This window comes from Lissotriton helveticus, chromosome 3_2 (genome assembly GCF_964261635.1).
Source record: "Lissotriton helveticus chromosome 3_2, aLisHel1.1, whole genome shotgun sequence".
Classification (NCBI taxonomy): Eukaryota; Metazoa; Chordata; class Amphibia; order Caudata; family Salamandridae; genus Lissotriton; species Lissotriton helveticus.
In genome coordinates, this window is record NC_136062.1 from 243,730,552 (window position 1) to 243,747,976 (window position 17,425).

Consider the following 17,425-nt stretch of genomic DNA (forward strand, 5'->3'; position numbering starts at 1 on the left):
ATCATCAGAAAAAATAATAATAATAAAAACCAGAAACAAGGCGTTTCGGCATAGAAACCTTTTTACGCTCAATAAAGTAGACAATTGCGAGTCAACATTTACCAGAATGCATCCTTTGTGGAAACAGGGTCACATTTTAAAGAGGATGTTACAGGTCTCATTTCTCAGCCCCTCACGCTGTCACTCGGAGGTTTATACTTGTTTCCCAGCACCTGTTTATGCCGGACTGGCCGTAACGGGCACCGGGCATTTCCCCTTTGGGCCGGAGGGTGAGGGCCGGTTATGGATCCCTGGGGGCCGGTTTTGTTACAGGTAGCTGGTTTTGCAGCAGTGCTGCAATATCATCCGCCTTTAACAAAAGCGGCAGCACGAGTGGTGCTTCCCACTCTCCACCCCCCTCCCTACTTAGTCCGGCCGTGATCAGCAGTGACATGATGAGACTTCATGGAAGTGCTGGTGCGTGGTCCAGCTGCACATTGTGAACATGAGCTTTGCAGAGGTGCTGTGAGGAGCAGCTGCAAAAACGCAGCTTCAAAAACTATTTTTCTTATCACAGAGTTTCTAATCACGAGGAATGCAAAGACCTACAGTGAAGCGGCCTGGAAACAGAAGAGGTTCGACCAAAGCATTTAATGCAGCACCCAGTCCTCACTTAACCACATTCATTTAATGGTTAGCACACCCGAACTGACAAACAGTAGTTCCCCAGAGCAGTACTCTGTGCTCTTGTAGTCATACTAGCGTCCTGCAGGCATGTACACAGTTACCACCGTAGTAGGAGTCTTACCCCATCATCAGTCAATGACGTGCCAATGACAAGTAACACTAAAGTCAGGACCAGGATATGCACTCCCCTCCCCAGGTCCTTTACTCTTGTGATTCTGGTATAGTTAGAACTTCCCAAAATGAAGATGCAGGTTACAAGGCATCAGTGTACAATGTTTTACTACCCATTAAGTTGATTGTGCTCAGCTGACAGAGCCTTTCAGATTGTGTACATGGCTTTGGCGGTTGTGTCTGTGTTCGCTTTAAGCATCTTCATTAGTTTGGATGTACATGGCATTATAAAAGTTGTGTCTCTAGAATGAATGCAATTGCGTGAAGCTCCATAGTAAAGTAGATAGAACACAAGACTTCAATTTATAGTACAGGTGCTGGGTTTCTGCTCGGGCATTCTCATTTTTGGTACAAATAATCATTTCCCTCGTTCATACACATTTGTTTAAATGAATGTGGTTGTTGTGAAATAAGTGGACTGTTAAAATCCATGTCATGATTCTCAAGCAGTGGTATATTTTAGATTTAGGCGGCTTTCAAGTTGTGCATGTAGGCAGCAGTGGCGGCTCCCCCACTAAGGCGGAGGGACGTCACCCCACTGATTTGCAGCAGTGAAATAAAGGAAAAGTAAAATGATAATAATACAAAGCTATTGTCATTCTATTTGATCCTGCTGCAGCTTTGTGGGTGGGGTTGGCTGATCTGGTGACAGAGGAGCAGGGGGAGGAGTGGTGGCACACTGTAAGGCTGCACTACTGTTTGGCCGGCCATATTGGTCCGGCCAAACAGTCATGCGCACTTTGCATGTTCTCAACCCAGGCTGCATTACCGCCTGGATGGAGAACAAGCCAAGGCTCCCACTGCCGCTGCATTCCAGCGTTGTGATGGGCTATGGGGAGCCTGGGTGCTTCCTGTTCTGGCCTGACGCGAAGGAGAGACAGAGGAGAGATGCAGCGATAACATACGGTTTATTCTTCTTCTTTTTTTGCACCCCTTTGCCCCACAATCCTCAGCTCTGCCACCCACGATCCGTGCCAGCTCCCACTGGTGGGTGGAGGGCATGACAATGGTACAATTGGGTGACACCAGGAATGTAGATCGGTAAGTAACTGGAAGAAGTGGCTTCTGCCTCCTGAGAAAAGTTTTGGGCACTGGGACCAATTTCTTTTTTTACAAATTAAGCACTGGATGATAACACAGAGTTGTTTTGCCATCTTCTTAGGAGTTATTTATGCTGTCGGTCATAATCAGTCTCACTTTGTCCGCTGTAATCTCTACACTGTGGTGTTGGGAACATTCATGAGTAGAAGAACCGATGCAAGGCGCCTGTGATAGTCACACACGAGGACGGGACAGAATTTGCCCCTGTATCTCCCTACCCGCGCTTCACATTAATATTAATTCCAGGAGGCGGTGAGGCCTGTAGTGTGATTGTTAAAAGCTGACTCTCTATTTTATTCTGTCAGCTTGACTGCATTGAAGGTTACACCTTCACCTGCATTAAATATGCTTTCGAAGAGGAGGAAACATAAAGGAGTGCGGCGCGGGTTAAAAGGTCAGTTTTACATTGAAGTAATTAAAAGTAGTCTGATAGGTACACCGCAGGGTTCAGCACGTCACCCCGGCTGACGGTTAAGTGTATGCGTATGCCTAAAAGAGGATGGGCCTGATTTGCACTGCCGCTGACGGTTATGTCATCACAAGGTGACAGATCTCGGTTCACAGTATTACAAGTGCCAGTGGATATAATGCACTTCAAATACGGGAGGCGGTATATCCATCCCATCCTGCCTGTGACGAGAAACCCGTCCGCCGAACTCTGAATCAGGCCCTAAATGCTGGATACTCACAGCCAGATTCATGAAGGTGAAATCGGCTCGCAAAGGGCCAGATTCTGCGAATCTGGCCCTTTGCGAGCGCTTTTTTTGCATTTGGGATTCATCATCTCAAATGCAAAAATCGTAAATTGCGAAATCGCTAAATTGCGAGGAATTGCATTTAAGGAATCTCTATTTGAGATTCCTTAAATGCAATTCCTGAACCTTTTCAGAATTGCGAATTCGCAATTTTTGGCCGCTATTTACCGCGAAGTCTGACCGTGGTAAATAGCGAAAACTTAGAAAAAGGCACTTTAGTGCATTTTTCTAAGTTGTATGTTACACACATATGTCCTTTGGACATGTGTGTGCGCAACATCAGTCTACACCCCTGGCACCCTTGAAATCGCATCCTTATTTGCGATTAGCAATTTGCTAATCGCAAATAAGGAAGCTGTAGGAATCGCAAATAAAATTGCGATTCCTACATGAATCCCGTTTTGCGAGTCTTTAATAGCGATTCCTTAATAATCGCTATTAAGGACTCGCAAAACGGGACAATGATGAATCTGGGGGTCAGTGCTGCCATTGATAGTTGATGCAGCGGCCAGGGCAGCTGACTACGGAGCACAGGGTTCATGGTTCACCCCTGGCTTCGGTGGCAGCTCAGCTCAGCACCATGTGACTCTGGGCAATAGCTCACTTAATTTCCACGAGGGCTCCCAACGCCTTGAGATCCGTAAGGGTGAGTATTTTGTGCTTTACAAGTACGGATTTACATTTACCTACAGCTGTGACAGTCAATGAAAGCATTCCATCCAGTGGCTGAATTACAGTGTGTGTGACTGGAAAATCTGTGATCAGTCCTAGCTACACTGCTTGGTCAAATTGTTTGATCCTAGGCAAATACTTTATCAGTGAACTTCCTTTTTGTTCATTATCGCATCAGAGCACCTTCAAATAAGTGAGTTCAGGATGTGCAGTGTACAAAAACGTCTCTTTTGGTTTTTTGAATAAACTATAATATTGCTGTGTATATAATAAGAAGCGATGGCGAATGAAAGCGGGAGACAAGAAGGTGAATGCCCATATATGGACCCCTCCATAACAACGAGACAAAGGTGGGCTGCACTATGGCAAACCGGCATGCATGGCTGCTTGCCCTCCTTCCAGATGGTGGCAACATCACTGAGATTCAATAAACACAGCTCAGTAGGTTAAGGCACTTGCGACACAGACCTGTGCGTATTTTGAAGGTAGCAGGATTAAAACTCGGCCCATTGACGTACCCTTTCAACTTTCCAAAAGGAATTAATTACACCTTCCTATAATAGTATTATGATTATCAGTAATACTAAACATTTTCAACTGTGATAGATCGGGTGCCCCAAACTAAATCTGCTCATGTCGCATCAGAACTCAATCTTATTTCCACAATTCGATTTTATCAACTTAGGAAAGATGTGCGGTTGAGTCAGTACTAAGTGCATTGAAATTGGAAACCTTTAAGTTATCCAGCCGAGATTTATTCCTTATAGTAACAGCAGAAACTATATTATATCTGCCATTTATTAAGTAAAAAACAGAAAAAACCTTCATACTTTATGAAACACTTATTTTTTTCCCAACTAAAAAGTGACAGAGCACTGCCTCTACCTATGGGTAGATGGATTGTGAAATATATGGCAGTGCCCTCGCTGCCTTTTTAATTGGAGATGTGTCTCAATATCTCTCACTATTTGGTAAACTTAATAGGTCCCACCTATAAGACATATTGGCAAAGCCAATAGCAAAAATATACTTTAAAGAAAATGGGAGCAGGTTGCAGGAGAGGGGAGAGGGAAGCCACGTGAAGGGTGGGGAAAGCAACAAGAATAGAGGGCAGGTGGAGTGGAAAAGCAATGGGAATGGGGGCGGGTGGAGAGGAAAAGCTTAGGTGAGACCTAAAAAGTAGCTACTGAGATCTGTCTGTAGAGAGAGAGAGATTCCAGGCAGTAGAGGTGGGTGGGGGTGGGGGTGTATTCTATATATAAAATAAATCTACAAGATACAAGAAAAAATACACTCAGGATGGTCACAATGCAGTTGATTTAATGGATCTCATTACGTGTTTCGACTGTAGACAGTCTTGTGTGAACTCTATTGTGACCCTCCTGAGTGTGCGCTTTCTTGCACCTAGTGGATTCCGATAATCGTCCGGCAAGTTCCGCCGGCCGAGCGCACCACCTTTTCATGGGACCTGGGTATCGAAAGCGCCATCTTTGTAAAGGGTATATATATGTATATTCACAGAAAAAACCATAGGTTATAGACCATATATAGTTAGGAATTAGCATTTACAAAACCTTGAAAATTCACTGAAAAAACCATAGGTTATAGACCATATATAGTTAGGAAATAGCATTTAGAAAACCTTATTTTACTCACACAAAACCATTGAAATTCCATATATAGTTAGTTGCACTAACTATATATCGCGCACCTGCAATCCACTGCTGATGATGTCACATATTACATCATTCATGACATGGTCAGTGACATCACTGATGACATCACTGATGACATCTCAAATGACATCACTGATGACATCACTGATGACATCTCATTTGACATTACTGATCACATCACTGATGACATCATTCATGTGATGATACAATGAACCTCTTCAGACTCTAATATAACCTTAGATACACTCAGTGTAAACAGACACTCACAGACTGTCACTCATCCATGGAGTTACTCACACACCTAGTCAGTCTTGCAAAGAATCAATCACACCTCGATTTCCTCAACTATATAGTTATACACACCTTACTTATTGGAACATATAATAACACATATTTACTCTGTTATACAATCCCTGATACAAGTTCACAATAATCCATACAGCCACTCACACATTCACTGGCTCTTATGCACAGTTATTTATATATGTCAACTATCACATGTACTGTGTTTTACATATGTACTTACTTTGACATGTAGCACTGAGATATCCATTCACTCACCAATACACTCATGCACACAGTCAACCGCCCATACAGATGTTTCCACATGCACTTTTGAACCCATACATCTAGTGAATCAACTGCTCACACATCTATGCACAGAGTCATACACCTCCCAGACACCCACACACACACTCAGTCTCCCATACAAATACTTGGGCAACTAATCAATAACCCATATAGTTAGTCATATAGCTAATGATCAACACATGCATCAGATTACAAAACAACAGACACAATGATGCACAATTTAAAACAGTTTAGTCACTAACCCATGCACTCAGTGAGACACATTTAATCACTCACTTATACAGTCAGTCATGCACCTACTAAATCCTTCATCCAGACACTTATACATCCACTCATTCTTCAATATGTAAGACATATTTTAACTTTACAGAAGCATACAGTCACTGGATGTTGTCATCAGTGATGTCATCAGTGATGTCATTTGAGATGTCATCAGTGATGTCATCAGTGATGTCACTGACCATGTCATGAATGATGTAATATGTGACATCATCAGCAGTGGATTGCAGGTGCGCGATATATAGTTAGTGCAACTAACTATATATGGAATTTCAATGGTTTTGTGTGAGTAAAATAAGGTTTTCTAAATGCTATTTCCTAACTATATATGGTCTATAACCTATGGTTTTTTCAGTGAATTTTCAAGGTTTTGTAAATGCTAATTCCTAACTATATATGGTCTATAACCTATGGTTTTTTCTGTGAATTTCATTGGTTTTTTAACAGCTAATATCTGTAGCTGTAAAATGTATTCTTCTTTAAATCCAAAAATATATTTTATATGTTTATGAATAATTTTTTTTTAAAATATTTTTTTTTCTTCGTTCCCGCTTCGCGAATCGGGAAGCTTCCCGTTAGCTGACCTTGATGCCGCGAAATAGACCGCGAGCCGGTAAACGTTTCTTTACCGCAAGTGCCGCGTTAGAAAACAACATCGTGACGCCTCCCGTCCGCATGACGTTCCACGTTGTCGCGTGATACGTCATATGACGTGCTACGTTAGCGAACTGGTACGCGAAGCGAGTGCCAAAGCGCAGGTTTCTGGAAGCAAACCGGGAGGCCCTGCAAAGCGCTTAACGTAAACACAGCAAGTCATGTGACTTGGTAATAACACTTTTCATTGGTTCATTTCACTTTTGGTTTCCTAATGATGTAAGACTAGGTCATATAATCTAAAATGAACACTTTTGATTGGTTGAGAACTCTTGTTTTTCCCAAATGATGAAAATCCCTCCTTCTTTCCTCACTCTGACTTTCATCATTGTGAGAGAAAGACCCTTTGTGATCACTGAGCAATGGCTTCTTTAGTAGCTTCAGCTGGTGCTTCCCCACCACCTCCACCACATCCAAGGAAGAGTGGACCACCTGCTCAAGTTGTAATTCAACAAGAAGAAGAAGAAGAGGAACAGGAGGACGAGCACGAAGAGAGGCAGTTTTTGCCTGAGCAGCCCAAGACGTCTCACCGGAAAGAAAACTTCATTTGGCAATTTTTTAAAATTCCCAAAGGTCAGAAAAAAGTAAATGCAAGATACGTAACTTGCCTTATATGTCAAGATAGACTGTCCAGAGGGACCGACAAAAAATACAGTTTCGGAAACTACACAATGCATCGCCATATGACTAGGTGGCATCCTAACAACTACAGTGCTGCACAGTTTCGGAACGACCTAGATAATCTCCCTATTATGGCCAGAAGATCTGTTGTACCGGAAGTAACGGGACCAGAGGGCAGGGAGATGGTGCCAAATATACAAATGAGATTTGGTGAAGTAAAACACACCTGCGTATTTTGCGATGGATTCATTTCCTACGGAGAAAGAAGCATCACTCTGATCAACAGAGCTATTGACTATCATATGCAAGTTTGTCCGAAACGCCCAAAATAATAAATACTTCTTTTTTTTGTTTTGTTGCTCCTGTTGAGCCCTTTACAATGAATCGTTTTCATTGCCCCCTCCAAGAAAAACCCAAAAAAATATAAAACTGTTCCGAAAAATTCAAAAACAGTAAAAAAATGTTCAGAAAAATAAAAAAAAAAGTTCTTTTCAGAACTACCTCCCCGTTATTAAAAAATTGGTACAATATTTGGAACTGTGCCAACCTCTATTTCTCTTAGTTCGCTTCCTAGTTCGCTCGCTGGTACGCGAACTGGAAGCGAACCAAAAACAGTAAGTATAAGGGAAGGAAACACACACTTATGTTAAAAGAAAGACAGCTATAGGGGAGTAAACTAGAGATACTATTACCCATAATCCACTACTGATGATGTCACATATTACATCATTCATGACATGCTCAGTGACATCATCAGCAGAGGATTGCGGGTTTTTTTGGCAACATGCCTTATCCACGGTTTAATAACGCTGCCTTTTGCTTTATATAAGTTTTCAAATTGTATGAAATATATACCAATAGGTCTTTATGAACCTTTAGGTAGTGCTTTTGTTCATGAGGTCTGGTCGCTTCCATACACATACAGATGTTTCAAAGATGATCAAGAAGTTTATCTGAATGGAGAGGAATGCACTGAGACGCCAGATCATTCACTAATGTGTAGGCACATACAGTTACACGATTCATGCAACAAACACCGACCAAATATGGCTTGCGTGTTGCAAGGCACGCCAGTTCCTGCTATCATCCCCACGTTCAAGTTGTTGGAAAATGGTAGTTATTTGATGCTCAATAATGAAGATTGTTCTGAGTTAATTAAAAAGTATTCCTTTTATCGTAACAGTAAGTGAACGGGTTATTTGCTGCAGAAATGTTCTATTTCCTCCCACACATGAACATAGGGAGTTTTCAATCTGGCCACAAATACCAACCTTGGGACACGTTTCAACGGCATGACAAGAATAAGAGCTCTTTTGTCTCAGAGAGAGGTGGCCTTGAGTTCGGCCCGTGAAACTTTCGTACTTCACATAGCGAACACCCGTACACAGGTTTGCCTTTCAATTTCAGCAACATGTTTCCGACTATCTTTAACGCATCCTCCACAAAATCCCTGGCACACTTTTTTAAAGTTGTTACCAGTGGTCTCGTGACTTCATTTGAGAAAATCTTTGGAGTCATCCCTGCTCCCTTTCATTCCATTTTCTCCACTCTGCTTCGTGGATTGCATTTTTACTTGCATTACCAGCGGACGCTCTTGTGCTTTTTTACATTTTTAAATATGGATGTCCCTCCTATGCAACCTCCGACCCTGCAGCTGCTGACACTGTTCCGCAATCGCATGCTAGAATATTATGGCACAATGCCGTTGGCGATATTAAGCACGGCATATGGATTATCTTTTCGGTTCTCCTACTTCACCTGTGTCCAGCCTGTATTTCACTGCCTGACCTGTGATTTCGATTGGGCCATTGATTTGTGTCTCTGCGGACCGGTTTCTCCTGACGTCGACTTTAATCAGCTGATGACTCCTATCATTACTCACGAGTTGATTTGTCCTGGCGAAAGGATTATGGCTGTGGCATTGATGCATGGACTACTTGGTCCCTGGAATTTACTGGCGGCAGCACAGTCTTTCTTGGAACACAGCTTTCTTGAAAACCCACCGAGCTGTCCTCTGATGGTGATAGAGGATCCGGTGCTGGGAGAGCACGTATGTTCTTTTCCGCTTTTCAATTGGATGGCTGAACTGTTTTCGGATGAAGACGGTGACTTCCTATTGGAGGCTGTTGCAGCTTATTTTGCATACACAGTTATGTCATAGACCTTTTTCATGTTTGATATGCTGAGTACTAGCATTTCATTGACAATTCATTGACTTATTTGTCAAGTTTTTATTATTTACCTTGCCTATTGGCTTAAGACTCGATAAAGTACTTGGCTGTTTTATTTTTCTTTAGCATTGAATTTTCCTAGTTTTTAATGCTTTACCTTGCGGACCGTCCACATATAAACTTGCAATCTGCTCTCATGAGATGGCACTTCTATTATCTTATTCAGTTCGTTTCCGGATCATGAGGAGGTGTCATCTAGGTCCTGGATATCTTTACACCGTGTTAAGTTAGCATGGGCTCATTACCGGTTTAAACGCCATTTTTCCTTTTTTGCAACTTCTGCACACGACACTTAGTTGTTGCTTTAGCTTTCCACCTAATAGTTCATCGTGGTTTACATGAGAATAATATGTTATTGGTCTACTATCTGCTTTACTTGTTAAACTATATCTGTACAGCGAGTGCTAAAGTTTCAAGAACAACACGATACAGAATTGTTATGAGGTCTGATCTCCACGACTTCATACTCATAACATAAGTGCAACTTCTGCCAATTCTGGGCATGAGGCGGGTTTTATATTGCTTTGCCGAACACACATACACAACAGTTGATGCGGTTCACATGAAGAGAGAGCTGGTGTATGCTGATGTGATTCCTTCAAATGTAAGACACTAAAGTATGGACACGCCCTAAACCAACACAAAGAGACCTTCTTAGCAAATAATATAATATGTGTATTAGGGAGGGTGAGATATAAGCAGCCGCGGGCCGTGGAGGGAGTTACGATGGGGCAGGGAGGCGGGGAGGGGGAGAAGCAGGGTGGAGCCCTCTCTACCTTGCCCCTCCCCCTCCCCGCCTCCCTGCCCCACCGTAACTCCCTCCACGGCCCGCGGCTGCTTATAAGTGTTGCTAACTCTTATTCATTTACAGCATGTTAACATACTGTCACCATTCGCTTTTTATGTACTAGTAACTATGCTGGTAATTTTGCTACTGATAATATGTGTACTTGTATTCTCCACCCTGCTTCTCCCCCTCCCCGCCTCCCTGCCTCACCGTAACTCCCTCCACGGCCCGCGGCTGCTTATAAGTGTTGCTAACTCTTATTCATTTACAGCATGTTAACATACTATCACCATTCACTTTTTATGTACTAGTAACTATGCTGGTAATTTTGCTACTGATAATATGTGTACTTTTATTATCTAAGGTACTACGCCTGAGAAGACGGCATTAGTAAATAAACATTTCAAATACACATGTGTTCTTCTTAACTCCATGTTCTGGTTTCTAAGAAATATATAACGACCGACTGTTCATGAGTTCCACGTATCCTGAGGTACTATAAGTTCATATTCTGGATTGTCTAAACATTGAGAGTTTGTTATATCCAATGTGACACTGTACCTAGCTTGCTAAATAGTTTTTGATTACTAACGTGAGTTTTGGGACACCCTAATTCGCCGAGGTTCCAATCCTCTGTCCACAGTTCTGTGTGAGAACAGAAACCCTGCGACAGGGGCACCCCCGACCCTTGCTGGAGCTTCATCACACTTGCGATACAACTCCAGCAATGCGCCACCTTTACGGCACAGATACATCACGCATCTGTGCTGTTTTTGCCCCATGATGCGCCGCATTGTAAATGCAGCACACCATAGGTGACGGAACAGCGGCACAGAATGACTAACACATCCCTGGTGATGCGCCAGTCATCATAAATCTATCCCTATGCTTCTTATCTTGTTAGAGATGAACCGCCATATGTATCATAAAAGTTATTTGCATTTCCTAAATAGCGAACTTTAAGGAATAAATAGCGATTCTTTACCATTCCTAGTTTGCGATGAGCTATTTGCTAATTAGCCGAATGTAGCCCAATGAAGCCCAATGTAGCCCAATGTAGCCCAAAGATGGCCGCCAGACACACAAAAAAACAAATGTAGCCCAAATATCAGCCAGATGTAGCCCAACTATAGCCCAGTGACAGAATGACCAATCAGCTTCGCAAACCTCCGTTACGCGAAGCGGAGCGCTGTTACAGATATATATCTTTTTTTGAACGTTAATTTCTCAAAATCCACTGGAGCACATATATTGAGACCTAGCAAAGGCACATCGGGCTACCAGTCCCTAATATTTTGCCAAGTTTCGTGCAAATCCATTCAGCCGTTCAATTATTATTTTTATTATTTTTTTTTGCCCCGCGGGGCCCTTTTAAAACCTCCACATCAAACCTAGGGGGTCAGCGAGGATCTACTATGCCCCCTTATAGTTATTTCCCCCTTTGTTTTGACCTCCTCTTGTCTCTCGATCCTACCGAGAGACAAGATGGCGGCCGCTACGGACTGTTTGGAATGTTGACAGACGCCGGAGAACCAATCAGCTTCGCTTCACAAAGCTCCGTTGCGCGAAAAGTCCGCGAACCAGAGCGCTAACCGGTCCGCTGTTACAGATATATATCTTTTTTTAAACGTTAATTTCTCAAAATCCACTGGAGCACATATATTGAGACCTACAAAAGGCACATCGGGCTACCAGTCCCTACAATTTTGCCAAGTTTCGTGCAAATCCATTCAGCCGTTCGGGCTAAAAGTGAGGCCAACCGCCCTATGGAAAACTCAATGTTAAAAACACGTTTTGGGACCCCCCTTTTTTCTCGGCCCCCACTGGACGAACCCCCCCCAAATTTTCAAGGGCTGCTCAGAAACAAAATGTGCCATTTTCCTGAAAATTTCAGCCGATTCCGTCCACAAACGCCAAAGTTATTAGACATAGAATTTTCAAAAAACCCATAGAGAAAAAATCCTAACTATATATACCTACTGGCGACCGCCAGTAGGTAATGTATATGTGTGTGTGTGTGTGTGTGTGTATATATATATATATATATATATATATATATATATATATATATATATATATATATTCACTGAAAAAAACATAGGTTTCAGGCACGTTAGAGTTAGAAATTAGCATTTAAAAAACATAGAAATTCACTGAAAAAAACATAGGTTTCAGGGACGTTATAGTTAGTTGGACATTTCACTGGTAAAAAACCATAGAAATTCCCCCGTTATAGTTAGTTTAGCTAACTATAACTCGTGCCCCCGCAATGCACTGCTGCTGATGACGTCACATATTACATAATTCATGACATGGTCAGTGACATCACTGATGACATCACCTGTGACATCTAAAATTACATCACTGATTTGAGGAGTGTATGGGTAGTGACAGAAGGATTTCTGGACTGCATGGGTACAACCTGGGTAACTGGAGGAGTGAATAAGTACGGTGTAGGTGGTTAGAGGTCTGCATGGGTAGTGCATAGGGGATTGTAGCAGTGCATGTGTTAGTGCCTGGGTCATTCCATAAGTACATGGGTACTGACTGGAAGATTAGAGTGCTGCAAGGAGAGTGCATGGTGAATTTTTAAGTGCTTGGGTTTTGGTGGAGTAATTGTACATGGTGCTAGCGGGGTGATTGAAAGAGTGCATGGGAACTGACAGGGCGATGACTGGATTACCTGGGTAGTGCTCAGAGGATTGTAGCAGTGCATGTGTTAGTGCCTGGGTCATTGCATAAGAACATGGGTACTAATTGGATGATTAAAGGGCTGCCAGGAAAGTGCATAGTGAATTTATAAGTGCTTGGGTTTTGGCGTACTGATTGCATAAGTACACACATGTCACATCAGGCCCCGCCCCCTCCCTTCACCACTGTGCAAACGCGCCTCCGGGCGGGCTCTGAGTTGGGGGATTAATACCCCTTGAATCCTGAGGGTCCCTGGGGCCAACTAGCCCACCAGGTACCTCCCATGAGCGCCACAGAGCTGCGTTGCAGAGAGGTGGTCTGGGGCCCGCCCCTTTTTACACCTCTTTGCAATGCAATTCTGTGGCGCTTACTGGACATACCTGGTGGGCTAGTTGGCCCCCAGGGACCCTCAGGATTCAAGGGGACTTAATCCCCCAACTTAAAACGTGACGCAGGGCACATTTTCACACTTGTCACATCAGGCCACGCCGCCTCCCTGCACCCCTGTGGAAATGCACCCTTTGGTGCGTTGTAAATTTGGGGATTAAGTCCCCTTGAGTCCTGAGGGTACCTGGGGGCCAACTAGCCCACCAGCGACCTCCAGTAAGCGCCACAGAGCTGCGTTGCAGAATGTTGTAAAAAGGGTGCTTGGCCTTGGACCACCACTCTGCAATGCAGCTTCCTGGTGCTTACTGGAGGTACCTGGTGGGCTAGTTGCCCCTCAGGGACCCTCAGGATTCAAGGGGACTTAATCCCTCAACTTAAAATACGCCACAGGGCGCATTTGCACACTTGTCACATCAGGCCACGCCCCCTCCCTGCTCCACTGTGCAAACGCACCGCCTAAAGCATTGTAAATTGGGAGATTACATCCCCTTGTGCCCTGATAGTCCCTGGGGGCCAACTAGCCCACCAGCTACCTGCAGTAAGCGCCACAGAGCTAGTTGCAGAGAGGTGTAAAAATGGGCGTTGCCTCTCAACACCTCTCTGCAATGCCGTTCCCTGGCGTATACTGGAAGTACCTGGTGGGCTAGTTCACCCCCAGGGACCCTCAGAATTGACGGGGACTTAATCCCCCAATTTACAATGTGCCAGGGGGTACATTTGCACACTTGCTGTGTCAGGCCTGCCCCTTCCCTTCACCACTGTGCAAACGCGCCCCCTGGCGTGTTTTAAGTTGGGGGATTAATTCCCCTTGAGTCCTCATGGTCCCTGAGGGCCAACTAGCCCACCAGGTACCTCCAGTAAGCGCCACAGAGCTGCGTTGCAGAGAGGTGTAAAAAGGGGCGTGGCCTCTGAACACCTCTCTGCTACGCAGCTCCCTGGCACATACTGGAGGTACCTGGTGGGCTAGTTGGCCCCCAGGGACCCTCAGGATTCAAGGGAACTTAATCCCCCAACTTAAAACACTCCACAGGACACCTTTGCACACTTGTCACATCAGGCCATGCCCCCTCCCTTCACCACTGTGCAAAGGCACCCCCTGGTGCATTGTAAATTGGAGGATTAAGTCCCCTTGAGTCTTGAGGGTCCCTGGGGGCCAACTAGCCTATCAGCTCCCTCCAGTAAGTGCCACAGAGCTGCATTGTGGAGTGGTGTTAAAAGAGGGTGTGGCCTTGGACCACGTCTTTGCAACACAGCTCCCTGGCATTTACTGGAGGTACTTGGTGGGCTAGTTGGCCCCTAGAGACCCTCAGGATTCAGGGGTACTTGATCCCCCAAATTAAATTGCGGCCCACAGGGCGCATTTGCACACTTGTCACATCAGGCCACGCCCCCTCCCTGCACCACTGTGCAAACGCATCCCCTGGAGCGTTGTAAATTGGGGGATTATATCCTCTTGAGTCCTGAGGGACCCTGGGGGCCAACTAGCCCACCAGCTACCTCCAGTAAGTGCCACAGAGCTGCGTTGCAGAGAGGTGTAAAAAGGGGCATGGCCTCTCAACACCTCTCTGCAATGCAGCTCCCTGGCAGCATACTGGAAGTACCTGGTGGGCTAGTTTGCTTCCAGGGACCCTCAGGATTGAAGGGAACGTAATCCCCCAATTTACAATGTGCCAGGGGGTGCATTTGTACACTTGCTATGTCAGGCCCCGCCCCCTCCCTGCACCACTGTGCAAATGCCCCCCCCAGGCGCATTTTAAATTGGGTGATTAATTCCCCTTGAGTCCTGATGGACTCTGGGGGCCAACTAGCCCACCAGGTACCTCCAGTAAGCGCCACAGAGCTGCGTTGCAGAGAGGTGTAAAAAGGGGCGTGGCCTCTGAACGCCTCTCTGCGTGAGCTCTGAACACCTCTCTGCAACGCAGCTCCCTGGTGCAAACTGGAGGTACCGGGTGGGCTAGTTGGCCCCCTGGGACCCTCAGGATTCAAGGGGACTTAAAATGCTCCTGAGGGTCCCTGGGAGCCATCTAGCCTACCAGCGACCTCCAGTAAGCGCCACAGAGCTGCGTTGCAGAGTGGTGTAAAAAGGGGGCGTGGCCTTGGACCACCTCTCTGCAGCGCAGCTCCCTGGCACTTACTGGAGGTACCTGGTGGGCTAGTTGGCCCCCAGGGACCATCAGCATTCAAGGGGACTTAATCCCCCAACTTAAATCATGGCTCAGGGCGCGTTTACACACTTGACAAATCAGGCCACTCCCCTCCCGGCACCACTGGGCAAACGCGCCCCCTGGAGCATTGTAGATTGGGGGATTACATCCCCTTGAGTCATGAGGCTCCCTGGGGGTCAATTAGCCCACCAGCTACCTCCAGTAAGCGCCACAGAGATGCATTGCAGAGAGGCGTAAAAAGGGGCGTGGCCTCTCAACACCTCTCTGCAATGCAGCTCCTTGGCGTATACTGGAGATACCTGGTGGGCTAGTTCGCCCCCAGGGACCCTCAGGATTGAATTGGACTTAATCCCCCAATTTACAATATGCCAGGGGGTGCGTTTGCACACTTGCTATGTCAGGCCCCGCCCCCTCCCTGCACCACTGTGCAAATACGCCGAAATTAAAAAATATACATTTTTGGGGGGGGGTCTTGGGGGTCCTTTTGGGATCCCCTGAGTAGGCCTTGGGGGTCAGTGTGTTTCTACCCTACCCCCTTCTCTTGTTTTATATCTTTGTTTTTCTGTTTTCTGGTGACTCGCTTCTACCGAGTCACAAGATGGCTGCCAACACTTTCTGGTTTGGAGTGTTGGCAGCCAATCACAGTGAAGCTCATGCTGGGACTTAGGCTCTGCCCAGATATGGAAACTTTTATTTTTCTAGTTTCTCAGCAACTACTGAACGGATTTACACCTTTTAAAAAAAAGATCGCTTTCTGATCCAAGCACTACCGTTTTGCTAAAGTTGGGGTTATTCCGTTCAGCAGTTTCGGCTGTTGCCTTGCACAAAATTTCCTATGGGAAAATGATTTTTTCACTCTTATTTTTTGAATTTCTCAAAAACTACTCAACGGATTTACACCATTTAAAAAAAAGGTCACTTTCTGAACCAAGTTCTACCTTTCTACCTAATTTGGGCTAATTCTGTTCAGCAGTTCAAGCTGTAGCTCGTCGCAAACTTTCCTACAGAAATTAACATGGAGAAAACGTGTTTTGGGACCCCCCCTTTTCTCAGCCCCCCCTTGACGAATCAACCCCAAACTTATAGGAGCTGACCTGGATAGACCTTTATTTTGGAGAATTTCGTGAAATTTTGTCAAACAACGCCAAAGTTATTAGCAAATCAAAAAATGCTTTTCCTATGGAAACTAGGTTGTAACTATAACTACCTACTGGCGACCGCCAGTAGGTAACGAGAGTGGACCCAAGTTAAGTGCTATTTTTTGTTTTATTGCTCCAAAACAGCCCTGCCATGACGCGTTTCAGCAGTTACCTGCCTTGATCACATCATATATATATATATCCCAATAATCCTTTGTAGATAAACAAACAAAGCCAAGCCCAATTCCTTGTTAGAGTGGTATTTTAATTATTTAATTTGGCAAAAAATGCCCGGAGCGTTTCGGAGCAGCCTCTTCTTGGTTACGGGTTGAGTACCGTTTGTATTCACCTATACCATATAGTGCACATAGATCAACAAAAATGAAAGTAGGACTACTATATCACATCACAAGCTTTGAAAAACGGTGACTTCATATCTTTTTTCAAGCCACAGTATTATTGGATGTTAACAACATACTGAGTGAATTCATAATGGATTATTGTAAACATCGCCATTTTCATGTCACTGTCACACATAATTTCATTTTACATTAATGACAAACGTGGTAAATGCCTAAGTCAATTTTGAACAATGCAATTCTGCCCCAGTGGACAAATACCAAATGCTTAATATTCACCATCCGGCAACTTAACATGAAGCCCAAGTGGGCTTATACCTACATCGTTGGATGCGTCAAAAGGACAACAAATATGACATTAATTCCAATATGTCAGCAATACACTTAATTTTAATGCTGCCGTAGTGGGCCTTATTTTCACACTAACTTAATCACAAATAACTTCCTCCCAAATAACAGAAATAACATTCCGATATTGTG